The sequence below is a fragment of the Colobus angolensis genome, unplaced genomic scaffold (assembly GCF_000951035.1).
Source record: "Colobus angolensis palliatus isolate OR3802 unplaced genomic scaffold, Cang.pa_1.0 Scaffold16, whole genome shotgun sequence".
In the NCBI taxonomy this organism is placed as follows: Eukaryota; Metazoa; Chordata; class Mammalia; order Primates; family Cercopithecidae; genus Colobus; species Colobus angolensis.
Window position 1 is genome coordinate 15,564,185 of NW_012114710.1, and position 16,539 is coordinate 15,580,723.

General features: G+C 41.6%; 1 pseudogene; it reads left to right on the forward strand.

The window, feature by feature from the left end:
* The first annotated feature begins 3,507 nt into the window (after nucleotides 1-3,507).
* The window catches only part of LOC105508279, a 37,189-nt pseudogene continuing 24,157 nt past the window's right edge, over nucleotides 3,508-16,539 (forward strand).

Consider the following 16,539-nt stretch of genomic DNA (forward strand, 5'->3'; position numbering starts at 1 on the left):
GGCAAGTAAGCACTGTCATCCTTGCCTTTGGGAAAGGATAACAGACCTTCTTGTGGCTTCACAAAGGCCACCCTTCCCTAGAACTCTCTTGTGTACACTCAGCTGTCTGGGGAGATGTCAGGGGCCTTGGATCTCACCTCTCTTTCCTTCTGAGGTTCAGCGTAATTACAACCTCTCTCATAGATGGGAGTCAGCTGACAAGAAAGGATACCAAAGGCCTCCAAGAGGGAACTTCCCTTAGGGAAAGTTGGAAGAGTGAGGAGCTGGACATCATGCCAGGAAGCAGAGTTTGTGCTGCTGGTCCCTGCCCCTGATGACACCTGGGCACAGCAGATGTTCTTAGGGTTAGGAACAGTGGCTGCAGATGGGACGAGAGTTTTAAACATTGCCCCTTTGGGAACCCAGGGGTAACGCATCCTGTACTGAGGTCTCTGCAGCTTTCTGAACTACTTTCACAACATTGGACCAAAGATCCCTTGGATTTGTGAGAGCAGTTTGCAGCTTGGCCACAATCGAATCTGAACACTGAGACTTCCCTGTGTACCGGCAGATTTTGCATTTCACTTTCTTTTATTTATTTTTTTTTTTTATTTTTTTTTTTTGAGACGGAGTCTCGCTCTGTCGCCCAGTCTGGAGTGCAGTGGCAGGATCTCAGCTCACTGCAAGCTCCACCTCCCGGGTTCACGCCATTCTCCTGCCTCAGCCTTCCGAGTAGCTGGGACTACAGGCGCCCACCACCTCATCCAGCTAGTTTTTTGTATTTTTTAGTAGAGACAGGGTTTCACCATGTTAGCCAGGATGGTCTCGATCTCCTGACCTTGTGATCCGCCCATCTTGGCCTCCCAAAATGCTGGGATTACAGGCTTGAGCCACCGCACCCGGCCCTATTTCACTTTCAGTAGGCATTTGGAAGCAGAATGGCCTCTTTGGACTGAAAAAATCTAGGTTACCTGAGAACAATTGTGAGGCAGATGCTAAGGTCTCTAGAAAAAAACTAGGCTTCTTGCTCACCTGACAAAGGTAGCTCGAAATGTTATCATTCGAAGGAATAAGATAGGTAATATTTAATCTCTCTTGCTTCAAATTGGTTATACTGATTTTAGCAGCTTTGCCAAATCAGTGGGACCACATTCATTTAAAAAGGTTAAAAGATGATAGATGACATTTCTGCAAAAGCCTGGAAAATTTTATTTAGTTATGAATTAACACTTGTCATCATGCAGTTGGCGAGATTTTTAAGATGATTGACAATGAAGAACGAAATAGCTAGTTTCTGAAGGCTTGTCTTTAAAAAAAAAAAATCATTTAATAGGCAAATAGAGATATCCAAACCAGATACCTAAGGCATCATTCTTTAGACAATTAAGACAAGTTTCTTGCTCTTTGTGGGGTATGGGAATTGGGTCCACAGTTCACATCATTCATCTCTGGGAAGTGTTTCATTGGCAACATGATTGTGACAACATCTTGTTCTTTGATTAAATGCAGAGAAACAATCACTTCCTAAGCAAGGAGCCAAATAGCTCACTTTTCTGGTCCTGCTGTGGCTGGGACATCTTATATCTGTGCAACAATTTTTGCATGATGATGATGTATGTACCATGATGCTGCCCCTTCAAGAAGAGGAAACATTTTAAGGACCATAAACTAGTCCTTGTACCTCATATAATGCAACCTCCTTGTGCCGTACATTTGCTGTGTGCAGACTTTTGTAGGACCAAAGGGAAAATTTCTCCTGTGTTCTCTGAAAAATCAGCTGACAAAAGAAAGATTAATTGGAGAAAAGGATACAAATTTATTTGATCATAGTTTTAAGTGACATGGGAGCCTTCAGAATGAAGACCCAAGACACAGGGGAACAGTCCATTTCTATGTTTAGGTTCAAGCAAAATATACCCAGCTGCGCAGAAACAGGATTGGACCAAAAGTATATAATATAATGCTAATAGACTGAGTGGGGAAACCCAGCAAAGCCTGTCTGTTCAGATTTTATTTGGCCTCTCCCCGGTGCATTCCTTCCTTCTGTGCATTGGGCAAGACCCTCTCTGGAATGGGGGTCTTGAGACCTACAATCAGAAAAAGTGGGTTGGATAATTTCTTTATGGTCTGTTTTACACAAAAAGTTGCGGGGATTAGAATAATATTTTTGGGTTTCTAGGACCTGCCTTGGGGAAGAAGAATTCCAGTTTCTAAGGCAAGCCTTGAGGGAGAATGTGGGGCCAGACACAGGAAGGCAAGAGGGGTCAAATAACTTTTTTTCTGTGAGGCTGCTTCTGAGGGCTTCATTTTGGGGTGTCATTTTCTGAGCCCCAACACTTTGGAGTCAGTGTGTTTCACTGCTCTGCTTTTGCTGTGTGACTGGTGACCTGTGTGAGGACAAATCATTTGCCTTCTCTGAGCCTCAGTTTCTTCATCTGTATGATGAAGGTAATTATACGTACCTCAGGCAATATTTAACAAAAATAATGCATATAAAAACACAATTGCTGAAAGCATAGTAAGTCCTCGATAGGTGGTATCTAAATACATCATTGAGGAAAAGGGCAGTTAGTTCTGGCTACTGATTTTTTTTTTTTTTAAAGTACTATAAGTTTACCAGGTATTACTTTGGCAAATAAAAGCTGCCCAACCGAAGTTATATCTCCAATTTGTGTTTTGTCAAAATGTTACTATGGAAAAATGAGAGAAAGTGTAACGAAAGAGAAATGGGAAAAGGTGCGTGAATGGAAGAGTAAAGAAGAAAAGAGAAAAAGAAAGAGGAATCGAATTTTAAAAAGATTTAGAAAAGAAAGGGCAAGCAGAAGAAAAGAAGTTAGAAGAACCAGAACTGAGAAAGAAAAGGCCAGATCTGAGTCTCCTGTGCTGGTGAAGACCCGGGCCAGGCCTCGCAGAGCCTCGCAGAGCACAGCTCGGGACCGGGCCCAGCAAAGCAACCACGCCCCCTCATTGACCGGCTTACGAAGCCGGGACCTTTTGGTCCCGGGCAGCCCCTTTGCCTCCCAAAGCACTGAGGCCGGATAGCACCGGGCACCCAGCTAGCAGGACGCCCTTCGACTCGAAGTGAGACCCCTGTTTTCCCCGCCCCACTCGCCACCCTCTCCGGGTTCAGCTGGTGCTTCCCTCTGCAGGGGCCAGGGAGAGCGCGGTCTGCGGTGCGCGGTCAGTCCCTGGGACGGAGGCTGCATTTGGGTGACCCCTGACTGCCACGTTATCTGGAACTGCCCTGGGGTGACTAGAAACAGTTCTGACGTTGGGGTAGCGGTTCGCAGACACCGCACTTAACCCCTATGGCAGCTTCTGTGGAATCATTGCCTGTTTTCATTTTCCCTACTCTGAAAAGTTGAGAGAAACTTGGTGCATCCCAGGCTCAGGTAGTCACTGTAAGTGGTGGGGCAGCGCCCGGATGACTGGCAGCGCCAGTCACACTGCTAGGGACAGGTGGCCGACAGATGGCAGAGAGATCACTTACAGGTAGTCACCCTAAGAGATGGGGCAGCGCCAGTCGCACTGCTGGGGACAGGTGGCGAGAGGAAGATGGCCTGGCTCCCATTCTGGGAAGGGTGTGACCAGGACAGAAACAGCAGGAAACAGTTCAGGTGTTTATGGATTTGGGAAAATGAAAGTGAGTAAATACGGCCCCTTTACATCAAGAAATGTACTTGTGATATAATATATATGTGTATATCAGAATAAATGTATTACATATGTGTATACACATATACATATATGTTTTCACCAACCATTACTGGCTCATAACTCCCATAAGCCCTTGTTACAGTCTTGTGTTATAATGTGGGGCACTGCAGCCCCCAGAAAAATGAATTTCTCTCTTTGACCTTCTTCTGCCCTCCTTTCATCTGCTGCTTTTTCTCCCCAAGGTAGGGATCTTCCCCTACCTTTCTGTCTTGTAGCTGGCTATAAATAAATTCTCTGGCCTATCTTGTCTGATTGTAAGTCATAAGACTCCCATTTTGGAAGGGGCCTTGCTCCATACCCAGGAGGAAGGAATGCTGCAAAGGGGAACCGAGAAGAATCTGAACAGACAGGCCTCAGTGGGTTTCCCCGGTCTATTACTGTTAGATCATGCTGATTTTGTGGGATGATATTCCTACACAATTATCTATCAATCATGCTTATCCAATGAAGTCCAGACTCAGGCCCTCAGTTGCTGTCTACTCAAGTAACTTACATGTTTATATCTGCAGGTCAAACCTCTCTTCTGAGCTCAAGATCCGTCTCTTCAGCTGCTTAATTGACATCTTCTTTTGATTTCATGAAGGCCTCATATCTCTGCTAATTGAACTCTTAATTTTCCAACCTCTTTCCCACATCCCAGACTTGACTCTTTTTTTGTTACTCCCTGTTCAGTGGATGTGACTGTTACGCATTCACTTGCTAGACTGGAAAATTTGGGCATCCTTGTACTCTGCCTTGCCCTCATACTCCATAACCAGTCTGTTACTGAGTCTCCCCAGTTTTATCTTCCCAAACAGGTATCTCTTGACTCCCTTAGCTTCTCCACCAGCAAAACTTCCCTCCCCAGGTTTCAGCCAATTATCAGCCAATTATCCTGCAGCTTTATCCCTCCTGATTCTCTTGACCTCTGAGCTGTCACATTTAGGTTCTTCAGTTAGTCTTCATGTACCAGGCATCCTGCAGTTGAGTGAGTTCATGCGTGTTCACTTGTTCTTCTCACCTTAGTTTAATCTTGTCTTCAGGGAAACCTGATCTGATGCCTAAGTCCAGGTGAAAGCTCCCGTTAGATGCTTCTCATTGCACTTGTCCTCCTTAGCCTTTATTATTACAGTTGTGGTTTTGCATGTGGTCTGTGCATTTTTGATTAGTATCTGAGTCCCCTCCTAGAGAGTAAGTGTGAATGGGACCTGGTTTTCCTCCCCATGGTGCAGTGTACAGCGTATAATAGGTATTCAGCAAACATCTATTGAATGGTGAAACACATAGTGACTTCTGGGTGGAGAATCCCTAGAAGAGAGGGTAGCTTTTGAAATGGGCCCTGAAGAATTGGTCGGAGTGACATTAGTGCTGTTAGGAGGTGGGGGTGTGAGTGGCTTGAGTCATTTCTGGCAGGAAAGCAAGTGCAGCTTGAAAACATCTAGTTCTGTTAAGACTAGTGGAGCAGAATGGGTGTCAGAATGAAAAAAAGTTTGGTAACAATTTTTTTTTTTTTTTTTTGAGGTGGATTCTTGATCTCTCACTAACAAGTCTTGAAGATCTCTAAGGAGTTACTCATATAACTCAGAGAGTGGCCTCCTTTTTAATTTTTTTTTTTAATTCCTTTATCAGGAAGAAAAAGCAACAGGCAGAAACTCACTGTATTGGTCCTTAGCCCTCCTTTCCTCTCCTGTCTCTTTTCCTATAAATAATGTGAGTCCCAAGATAGGGATTTCTGAGTATCTTCAAGATGCAACTCTGTGTTAGCTATTCTCAATTGCAAAGGAGACAAAACTAGAGTCGCTTTACATTGAGGCCACATTTTTGGAATCTGACAGCTTAAAAAGCTTCACTGTGCTAGATACAGTCTTTAGAGCATGGTCAAGCCATTGACCAGTTAGTTATTCTAGTCTTCGGAAGTCAGTGGAAAGTTGGACACTTCAGAACACACATATATGTTGTTGTTTTTTCTCCTCTCTAATCTCAGAGAAATACATTTCATTTTTTTCTTTTTTATTATTCTTTTAGTCCCGGAATTTTCTTTCCTCAGAATGTCATAATAGAAAGAACAATGGAATTTAAAATCAGTTCAAATTCTTACTGTGTTATTTCTCTGTATCATCTTGGGTACAGAAGTTCTCATCTCTAAGCCTTAAATTCTTGATCTTTATAATCTTATTAAAAAATACATCTCCTATGTAGAGCACTTGCCTGCCTGGCATTTAGTTAGTACATGTGCCTTTTGCTCCTTCCTTTCAAAGCTTCTTTTATTTCAGTATTACCAGTGTTCTTTCTTTTATGTTCACTTTATCTTTCACCCAGACATTTAACTATCTATTAAAATGTTTCTTGTGTCCTTTTTCTCTATTTCCTAAACCAGTGTTTTGTTGATTTTTTTTTCTTTTTTTTTTTTTGCCTAAACTCCCTTTATTTCATCCAGCTATGCAAATTGCGAGGCCAGGGATATGACCACAAACAGTTAAGGTTTAATTTACATGAATAAGTTTTCTTTCTCATGAAAATACTGTGTGTCACTTCTCACTTGGTCTAACACCCACCCTATCTGGCACAGATACACTCAACATGCAGTATTAAGTACAATTTTTATATGATTTTTCTCCAGAGAATAGTCCGTCTTCAGTCTTTAAGGACTCAGCTCCTTACATGGGCTTTGGTGGGGGCTGTGGGGCAGCACCCGCAGGTCTAAATCAGGGTGGGGGTGTTTGATCCTTGCGGGCTTCACGAGATCAATTCCTGACTACTTTTCTGTGAATTGCACAACTCACACAGTAACGTAGCTTCACATATTGTTCGAGAAGCACATAGGCTTCGAAGACGCTCACTTCAGAAATGTCCCTGACTGCTGCAGCCTCCACTATGTCCCGAATGATAAATTTCTTAATGGCCTTGTCCTTGGGCGTGCATCGGGCACAGTTTGTGCCAGGAATAGGCTGCATGTGGCTGGAGCCCTTTTTTGGTACAACCGTTGTTCCCTCTTTTCTTTGTCATTTTGGAGGAACGCACCGGAGATTGTGTTTTGTTTTTTAACGTGTTATGGTATGAACACATTTGGAGACAATTTAATAGAAATTTTTAAAAATATTTCTGCATTAGTAGTGAAGTAATCCAGGTAGAAAGTTTTCTTTAATTGGTCTAGGAGTAAATCTTGGGGAAAAAATTGAACTCTGGAATAGGGCAGAGGGTAAATACGAAATGAAAGTCTGTTGCTAATTACGGTTTTTTTTGTGTGAAAAAACTATTCTATAATTAAGACTTTTAGAGAATTCTAACTACTTTGTGCTGACATGTGTTAAATATTTTCGGAAGATGGCTGATCCTTGGCAAGAAGGCATGGATTAGGCGGTAACCCCAGCAAGACAAGCTGAAGAGGTATGAATTAAAACTTTGTCAGCCATAATGTGACGGGTGTGAAGCGTGTGGTTGCCTTATTAAATAAAACATGTATTTTGTTCAGTCTGCATTTGTTTTCCTTTTACCAAACACTTTACATTGAGTACTTCAATTTTATATCATTAAACGTCTTGTGATGACAGTTGTGCAGCTAAAATAGGATGTTAGATTATATAATTCCGTACCTAAAAGGTCATAATTATTGAAGCTTTATGTTATAAACATTTTTATAAGAAATTCTTAAGAATATCTGTTGTTTTTTTTTTTTTGAGATGGAGTTTCACTCTTGTTGCCCAGGCTGGAGTGCAGTAGCATGACCTTGGCTCACTGCAACCTCTGTCTCCCAGGCTGAAGTGATTCTCCTGCCTCAGCCTCCCGAGTAGCTGGGATTACAGGCACATGCCACCACGCCTGGATAATTTTGTATTTTTAGTAGAGATGGGGTTTCTCCATGCTGGTCAGGCTGGCCTTAAACTCCAGACCTCAGGTGATCTGCCTGCCTTGGCCTCCCAAAGTGCTGGGATTACAGGCATGAGCCACTGCACCCAGCCAAGAATATCTTTAAGGAATGTTATTTAAAGTCAGATTGAATGTTTTAAAAGATTTTTATGTTTTATCTTTTTGTTTGATTTAAAAGTACTTATGCTTTTTTATTTGCCTGCCAAAAACCCTTTTTAGGTGGTTCGTGATGCTCTTAGAAATGAAGTGAATGTTATCCTGAAAAGTTCTCCAGTTGATTTGGTGACTGCTACTGACCAAAAAGTTGAAAAAATGCTTATCTCTTCCATAAAGGAAAAGTATCCATCTCACAGGTATTTCTTATTTCCATTTCAAATGACAAAATGAAATCTAAGTTGGAGTCACTTAATACTAGGCAAGCATTTTGATTTTAGACACAGAAATTGACTTCAGTTAGCTTAAGCTGAAAAGGGATTTATGTTGTGGGTGTGGGCTCCTTGGGCCAGAACCATGGGAGGGAGGAGGAGTATCTGAGGGGACACAGGAGCTATGGCTGAGGCAGCCACTGGTACCCTCACTGCTGACTCTGATGGTTTGAATACTTTCTAACTAACCTTTTATCTTTACCTCATTAGTTTAAGATTACAAATTCTGGGCAGGGATATGTGGTTTCTGAGCTTAGGTGCTTTGCATATGCTCAAGCTGACAGTGAGTAGGAAAGAGGAATATTTGGATTCCTTCATAGTAAAAGGAATGAATGGTTGGGTGCTGGGAAGCTAACATGACAAACGTCTGCTGTTGGCATGATTTAAAAGTTCAATTTCATTCTCTGTAGCGTAAACTTCTTTATATGGTAGAGTGGCAGTAGCTCTAGAAAGTCTGAGAGAAAATCCTGAAATTTGGGCTCTTTTACAGGCACAGAAGTTTAACAGAAACATTATCATGCTAAACTGTTAGCACTGTGATTCTGGACTTCTTCCTAGTCATGTCATTGGCCATTCCTGGTGTTTTTAGCCATTGAGAAGAAAAAATGTTTAAAGCCGTGGCTAAGTATATTTCTTCATAATAAAAAGATTTATAGCTAAGAGAAAAAGAGATAAATGGAGATGATGATAGTAGTATAAGACAGTTCAGTTTTAAATGAAAGAAAATAAATAGAAAAGAAAATAGGAAAGCAGAAAACCAGTGAACTCTAGTATCATTTATGGGATTTCCATAAGATTCAGTTAGAAACAAGTTACCAAGTGTAGCTCACACTCAGGATAAGGGGTATTAGGCTCTGCCTCTTGATGGGAGTATTAGAGAGTGTCTGGACCCATTTTTTAAATCATGGCATTTCCTTAATGATTTCTCATCTCCAAAAAATGCTCGTCTGGTGTGTGTGTGCACACGCATGAACATGCATGTGCCATTACTGACTCTGGTATTACATTTTATAATTTTTTTTGGGGGGGGGACAGAGTCTTGCTCTGTCACCCAAGCTGGAGTGTAATGGTGTGATCTCGGCTCACTGCAACCTCCACCTCACGGATTCAACCAATTCTCCTGACTCAGCCTCCTGAGTAGCTGGGACTGCAGGTGCATGCTACCACGCCCAGCTAATTTTTGTATTTTCAGTAGAGAGGGGTTTCACCATATTGGTCAGGCTGGTCTCGAGCTCCTGACCTCAGGTGATCCACCCACCTTGGCCTCCTAAAGTGCTGGGATTACAGGCGTGAGCCACCATGCTCAGCCACATTTTAAAATTTTGAATTCTGTAATTTTTCTCGACTTTCTCTCAGTACAATAAAATAAAGCTTCCCCCTCACTGTTATCAGTCTCTATAGGGACAAAGAAGCAACAATAGAAAAGTAGGGTGCAGACTTTTATATTTTATACAAGACTGTGCAGCTAAGGAAATATCATGGTTTAGACATTGTTAATAGGAGTGTGTCCTTCTTGCTTTTAGTTTCATTGGTGAGGAATCTGTGGCAGCCAGGGAAAAAGTGTCTTAACTGACAACCCCACATGGATCATTGACCTTATTGATGGAACAACTAACTTTGTACATAGATATGTTTTAAATAGTTTAATATAATTGTTCTTTGTATATTACCTGGATAGCCCTTTAGAGTACTCTGTGCAGGAACATATACATTTTAGAGAATCGCATACTTTGTTTATGCATCTTTATTCTAAGAAAGGGTACCTAAAGTGAATAGAGCAAATTGTATTATGCAGACTTCTCATCGGATATGGAAGTGAAGAAATATTAATGGTGTCATCTTCTTATGTGGAGTAGCATGCCCTGGTCACCATTCTTTTCTCACTCTTGGAGCCATATAAAAATTGAAGCAAACAACCTTTCTTCTTTGAGATCGACAAAGAAACTAATGAGGTCACTATTGGAGTGCTGTCAATATAGAATGAGTTCAGTCCAGAAGAGAAAACAGGGTTAAAAATTGGAGGGGTGTTAGGTTCAACAGGCTTAGGCTTGAATTCTGGTGTTTTTTAATTGACTTTGTGACTTTGGGCAAGTTAATCTTTTTAAGCCTCAGTTTTAAAAAAGACCATATTAATGTCACCTAATAGAATTGTTTAATGATGGGACTCTGTGAGTGGTATATTTATCTTAGAACTTAGTATAATGCCTGGCACAGAGTTTAAGTATATTATATCACTAGAAGAAAGCCCGATGGCATTGCGCATGTTGAGTTAAAATGAGTAGCCAACTATGGTGGGATTCCACATAGATGTTACTTTTTTCTTTCCTTTTTATTTTTTTAAGACAAGGTCACACTCTGTCACCCAGGCTGGAGTGCAGTGGCAAGATCATGGCTCATTGCAGCCTCGAACTCCTAGGCTCAAAGTATGCTCCCACCTCAGCCTCCCAAGCAGCTGGGACTACGGGTGCAAGCCACCACACCAAGTTTGTTTGTTTATTTATTTATTTATTTACTTTTGTAGAGATGGGGTCTCACTATGTTGTCCAGGCTGGTCTCAAACTCCTGGCCTCAAAAGCAATCCTCCCACCTTGGCCTCCCAAAGTGCTGGGATTATAGTCTTGGGCACCAACCCTGGCCCATCAATGTTACTTTTGAAGTTGCCATGTAGTTGTACATGTCTGTACTATGTACAGAATCGTTAAAATCTATAAAATTTTATAGACTTTGTATATGTGATAGTGTTGTATCTTTTAAATGTGGAAAGATGCTGTGATGTAAGAGTAGAAGATTGTATGATACAGTGTGTATAGTTTGATCCTATTTTTGTTAAAATAAAAACTCATATATTTAGAGGTTTTTATTTGTAGTAGTTATGTTGACCCTATTTTGCCTTGATCTTGACTCTCTTGTGGGTCAGAAATTTCAAACTATTTGTTTTAACTGTCATGCAACAATAAAAATAATGGTGAATAGTCTACTTTTCAGATGTGAAGTTACAGGTTTGGTGTTGGAATAGAGACAAGTAACAGCAATTCTGTACAATGCAGTACCTGTGTCTACCAAGGCTCCAGGCTGCAGGAAAAATGATGAAAACAGACTATTTTCTTTCTAACAATTCACTTTAATTTTCTTAAAATTTACTTTTATTTTTTGAAAAGATATTTTCATATAGTCATTAGATTATGGCATTCGATATTCAAAAGATAGGAAATGGCATACAGCAGAAGGTACCCTTGCCACTTCTGTCCCCAGTTTCTCAGGACCCATCTCTCAGGTGACCATTGCTATCCATTTCTTATGAATCCTTTCAGAGGTGTTTCATGCCTGTAGGAGCACCTTGTGTGAATACATGTACGTATGTATGTCCCCTTCCCTCCTATTTACACAAGGAGCTGTATATAATACACACTGTTCTGCATGTTGTGGGGAGGAGGGATAAGACTGTTTATAGAAAAAAGTTTATGAGCACTTATACTACGAAAAGATTAATTTTAGTAACTTTATTAACAATAAGTTTTATTTTGGTAAATTTATGTTTTGTCTTTTTTTAAGATTTCCTTTTGTAGCTGTTTCGATTGGCTTTGTTGTAAATAAGAAGGTATGTTTTAAATGTATAGTCAATTAAATGCCTTGCTTTCATTTTCTGGGAAAGAGTAAATGTATCTTCATAATAAATTCAGATGTCTTTTTTTCAATTCATAGAACTGCATTATTTTGAGTATAAGCTACAGGACTGTTAAAATGTTCACAATACGTTTCCATTGAAGAAAATGTGATGTTTTCTGAGAATCAGGGGTTGTAAGGAGAAAATGCACACAAGTAACTGAAAGTTCAGTATTTAGCCACCATTATACGTGCAAGAGAGTGAAATGGGATAGGGTTTGTGTGTGATCTAAAATGCTACATGGGAAAATTGGGATTTAAGCTTGGAATGCTTTAATAGGTATCAGTGAAAAGTGCCCTTTAAAGACCAAGAATTAGCAAGGGCCAATGCATGGTGTGAAAATAGCAAGTGTATTGTGGGATCGACACATTATTGAATACTTGTGTCGAAAGCCCAGTAGAGTAAAATCCATAGCTATTGCATTTCCTTGTTGTTTGGCTGTTTGTTTGGTTAAACAGTGAATATATTTGCTACTATGTTACATCCCTGTCATTAGGGAATTTTTGATATGTTTGATCAACCTGTACACAAAAACTTTAAAGAAATTTCTGAAAATAAAACACAAACTAGTACAAATGGAAGCTTAGCCCTAGGGTTGCATTAATCTTGAGAACGTCCAAAAGGAGATGAGTGAGCATTCAGTCTATAATCAGCCCTGGGCTGTGTGCTGGCCCTGCCACTGAACTCACAGCTCAGCACAGAGCTGGATGTGTGAACAGGTAAAGATGATTATGTGGTGGAACCATGACAAAAAAATACGGTGGGAACACAGGATGTCACCGATTCTGCCAAAAGTGGGTTGGGAAAAGCTTTATAACAGAAGGGGTCTTAGAAGTTGGTCATGTGAGTTGATCCTTAGAAAATTAGGGCTTTGCCAGATGGGGGGAAAAAAGGAAAAGAAAAAAGGAAAGCATTTTAATACGAAGAACAGCTTGGAGAAGTCGAAGACCATGATGTGGGTGGGGAACAGTGAGATGTTCGTGGAGAGGGAAGTACTGGAAGTGGCCAGGCAGAGGTTAGTTTGGCCTTACTGTAAGGCACAGTGGCCAGTCTATGTGACAAATTTAGTTTTTTGTTTCTAGGTAGTTGGGAAACAGAAGAGGTTTTGGAGTGGAAAGTGACAAATAATTCTAACAATGTAGAGATTGTACTGGGGTTTGGGTGATTCTGAACTAAGTAGAGGCAGTGAGAATAGCCAAGGAAATGCCAAAATTGAGAAGTGTTTTTAAGATTCAATTTGAAGGAGGAGATTTATGGGGAAGCAATGGGAGGTGATCAGGTAATGAATGATTTTGACCTCCTTGATAGAGATTCTGTAAGACTAGGTTCCAAAGTTTATTATTATTATTATTATTATTATTATTATTATTATTTTGAGACGGAGTGTCGCTGTCGCCCAGGCTGGAGTGCAGTGGCACAGTTTTGGCTCACTGCAAGCTCCGCCTCCCGGGTTCATGCCATTCTCCTGCCTCAGCCTCCCGAGTAGCTGGGACTACAGGCACTGCCACCACGGCCGGCTAATTTTTTGAATTTTTAGTAGAGACGGGGTTTCACCGTGTTAGCCAGGATGGTCTCGATCTCCTGACCTCATGATCTGTCTGCCTTGGCCTCCCAAAGTGCTGGGATTACAGATGTGAGCCACTGTGTCCAGCCGTATATGTTTTTATCTATGATTATGGGGTTGATGGGAGCAAAATTATTAAGAAGTTGAATTTGTGGACTGGAAAGGCCAATCTGTATGAATATGGAGAGCTACAAGGGAAATGGAAGCAATGGAAGAAGGAAGAAAAGCCTGAGGTACCTAACTTTTAAGGCTGAGGCAGAGAAGAAGGTTCTAAAATAGTGACTCTGAGATGGATTGGTGAGTAAGGTAGAACTGAAAGAGTAATTCTGGAAACATGGAGGTACTGAATTAAGTATTAAATAAGGGTTGATGATGGCCAGCAGTCTCCAATTCTTCAGACAATACATTTGGTCAGGAAAGTTCATTGATTTTCTCTGCAGGACTTTCAGAAGAATAAGTGATCAGGGCAGAGGCCAAACTGTAATGTATTAAAAGGAGCACAGGAGATGCAAAGTGTAGACTACTCACTGGCAGTAAAGGGAAAAGGAGGGAATAACATTTTGAAGCTTTTGTAAGGGAGGGAGAAACTTGGTGAGAAGGTATGAAAAGAAAAATCCAAGAGAAGAGGTATCAGTTGATGGAGCAGTTTTTCAGAGAATATAAGAGAGGGTAGAAAATAGAAAAGCTCTGTCTTCTTCTGGAGCAGGAGGGAGAAAGGTAAAGTGAGTGCTATTAAGTCTGCACATAGATAAGATGAGAATAAGAAGGATTCCAGATCTGATTACCTCTTTCTCTGATTAGGCTGGAAAGCATCCTACAGTATAGGCATTTCAATCTATTATTAGTAGTATGTGATATGTTCTTGTTACTGTCTTAGAACAATTCATTGATTTAATGGTGAAAAATACTCAGGTTTTGTAAAGGAAACTTGTTTTTCTTCTGCAGATAGAATTTGGAGTTGTGTATAGTTGTGTGGAAAATAAGATGTACACTACCAGGAAAGGAAAAGGTATGTTTTGTAATGATCAAAAACTACAGGTTTCACAACAAGAAGGTAGGCTTATTCTCCAAGTTTTAGTGCAGTTGATATTGTGTACTCATATTTTATTGTTCTTGTAATGTTTACCTATGGAATTCCCCAGTTGTTAAGTGTTTCATAAACTGTGTTTATTTTCTCTTTGTTCTGTTATTTCAACTTCAGTTTTGAATGTGGAGTGGAAATAGGGAAAGCAAATGTAATTGAGCAAACACTTCAGGTTCAGCACTAGATTTGGTGATGGAGATAGGAAGATGATTAAGACTGGCTTCCTACCCTCGTTTGAGTTCATGGTTTATGTGTTAGCCATTGTAGCTAAAATTCCTTATGGAATTCCTCTGATCTGATGCAAATGTGACAGATTACTGGAAAGTAATTTGGGGGAAAAAAGTCAATTAAAGCTGGAATCACTTAAAATGATACACATACATTTTATATGAACTGGATGATTGCCATTTGAAGTCTTCTTCCTCTGTGACAGCTGTCGACCTAAAAGGAGAAAGCTCAGGCAAAATTAATATAGAGAGTTTATTCAGGCCAAAGTTGAGGTTTGCAGCCCAGGATGCACTTTCAGATTGTCTTGGAGAGTGCTCCGGAGAACTACAGAGAGGCTCAAGTTTTTAAAGAAAAAAGGATGAATCAGAAGAAGAGGTAATTTCTAATGCTTTTCAGGAATTCTCTTTGGTTTACCAGTATCACATTAATTACTGATTGACTATACATTGTTGCACTATAGCACATATGGCATTTTATGATTACTTGGCATCAGTTAGTCTACAGCCTGTGAAAGGGACCAGGACAGCAGGGACCAGGGCTGCAAAACAACTCCCGAACTAACTTAGGCAAACAATTCCAGGAATCTAGAAAGCAGAACAGACCAGGTGAGCAGACCAGGAAAACAAGCCCTACCCCTACACTACCCCTACCCTGCAAGCCCCTGATAAACGTCATCAGTGTTTCAAAATGTAACCGAAATACCAGAAATGGCAGGAACCGATCATAATCAGCCAAATCACCTTGTTCAAATGTCAGCCAATCCTAAGTCTGATGTGTACAAAATCCCCTATGACTCTGTACCTGTTTATCCCTGACTATAAAAATGCTGTCTGCAGCCCAGTTAAGGAACTTTCCCGCTCGTCTCATGACTAGTGAGGAAGTTCCAGGTTCGAACCTGTAATAAAGATCCTTGCCACTTGGCTTTGACTCCGGACTCTGGTGGTCTTCTCTGGGGAATAAGCGGTCTGGGCATAACAAATGGGGGCTCGTCCGGGATTTCCCCCAAGCCCACCAGACCCCCAAGTCAATGGATCTTAATCTGTAAGTAAGCCGGCTCTGTCTCCGCCTCTGTCTCTGTCTTTCTGAAACTTCGCGAAATCTGTGATCTGTATTGGTCTGTACTGTGGGTGGCACGGTCTTGGCAGACATGCTAAAAGACGGCCACCTGGGACTGGTGGGAGACGTCCCCCGGTGCCCATGTCGGGGCCTCCACATTTGGTCGCCCCATCTGACTCAGGTCGGGAATTAAATCCGGCACGCACTTGCGAATGTTCATCGTCTGTCGCTGTCTGTCTGTCATTGTTAAGTGTTGAGTCTAAAAAGGAACATAAAACCTCTTCCTCCGTCCCAGGACCTGGCAGATCCCTTCCTCTACTTAACACTTATTTTTGTTTCTCCCTCTCCTTGTAGGAGCAGTCCGAAAATGGGCGGCACCCAGACCATGCCGCTCTCCCTCCTTGTTAATAATTTCAAAGATGTAAAGCTCGGGGACATGACCTAAGTGTAGAACTTAAAAAGTGAAAGCTAGTTACTTTCTGCCACTCAGAGTGGCCCACCTTCAGCGTAGGGTGGCCCTCCGAAGGAACTTTCTGTCTCTCCATTATTACTAAAGTAAAAACTAAGATTTTCCTGCCAGGGCAGTCAGAACATCCTGATCAGATTCCTTACATTCTAGTGTGGCAGGATCTCGTAGAAAACCCACTGCCCTGATTGGCCCCGTTTGTCCCTGAGCCCTGCAAGGTTCTAGTAACGCGGCCTACAAGACGAAGGACTCCCTCTGCTCCTCTGGCCCCTGTGCTGCCAGATAGCCAGGACCCCCTGTCGCTGGAACCCACACTTCCCCCACCATATCCACACCCCATCCCACAGGCCCCGGTCCCCCAGGGTGCCTCCGTGGAGGGACACGGGGACCGAGAGGCGGAAGCAGCCGAAAGCAAAAGTAACCCGGGCGGGGGCCAGCCGGCCGAACATGAGGCCGCGTGCAGTGTGACCAAGCTTCCCGACTCCCCGACTCTACTGTAGCCCTGCCCCT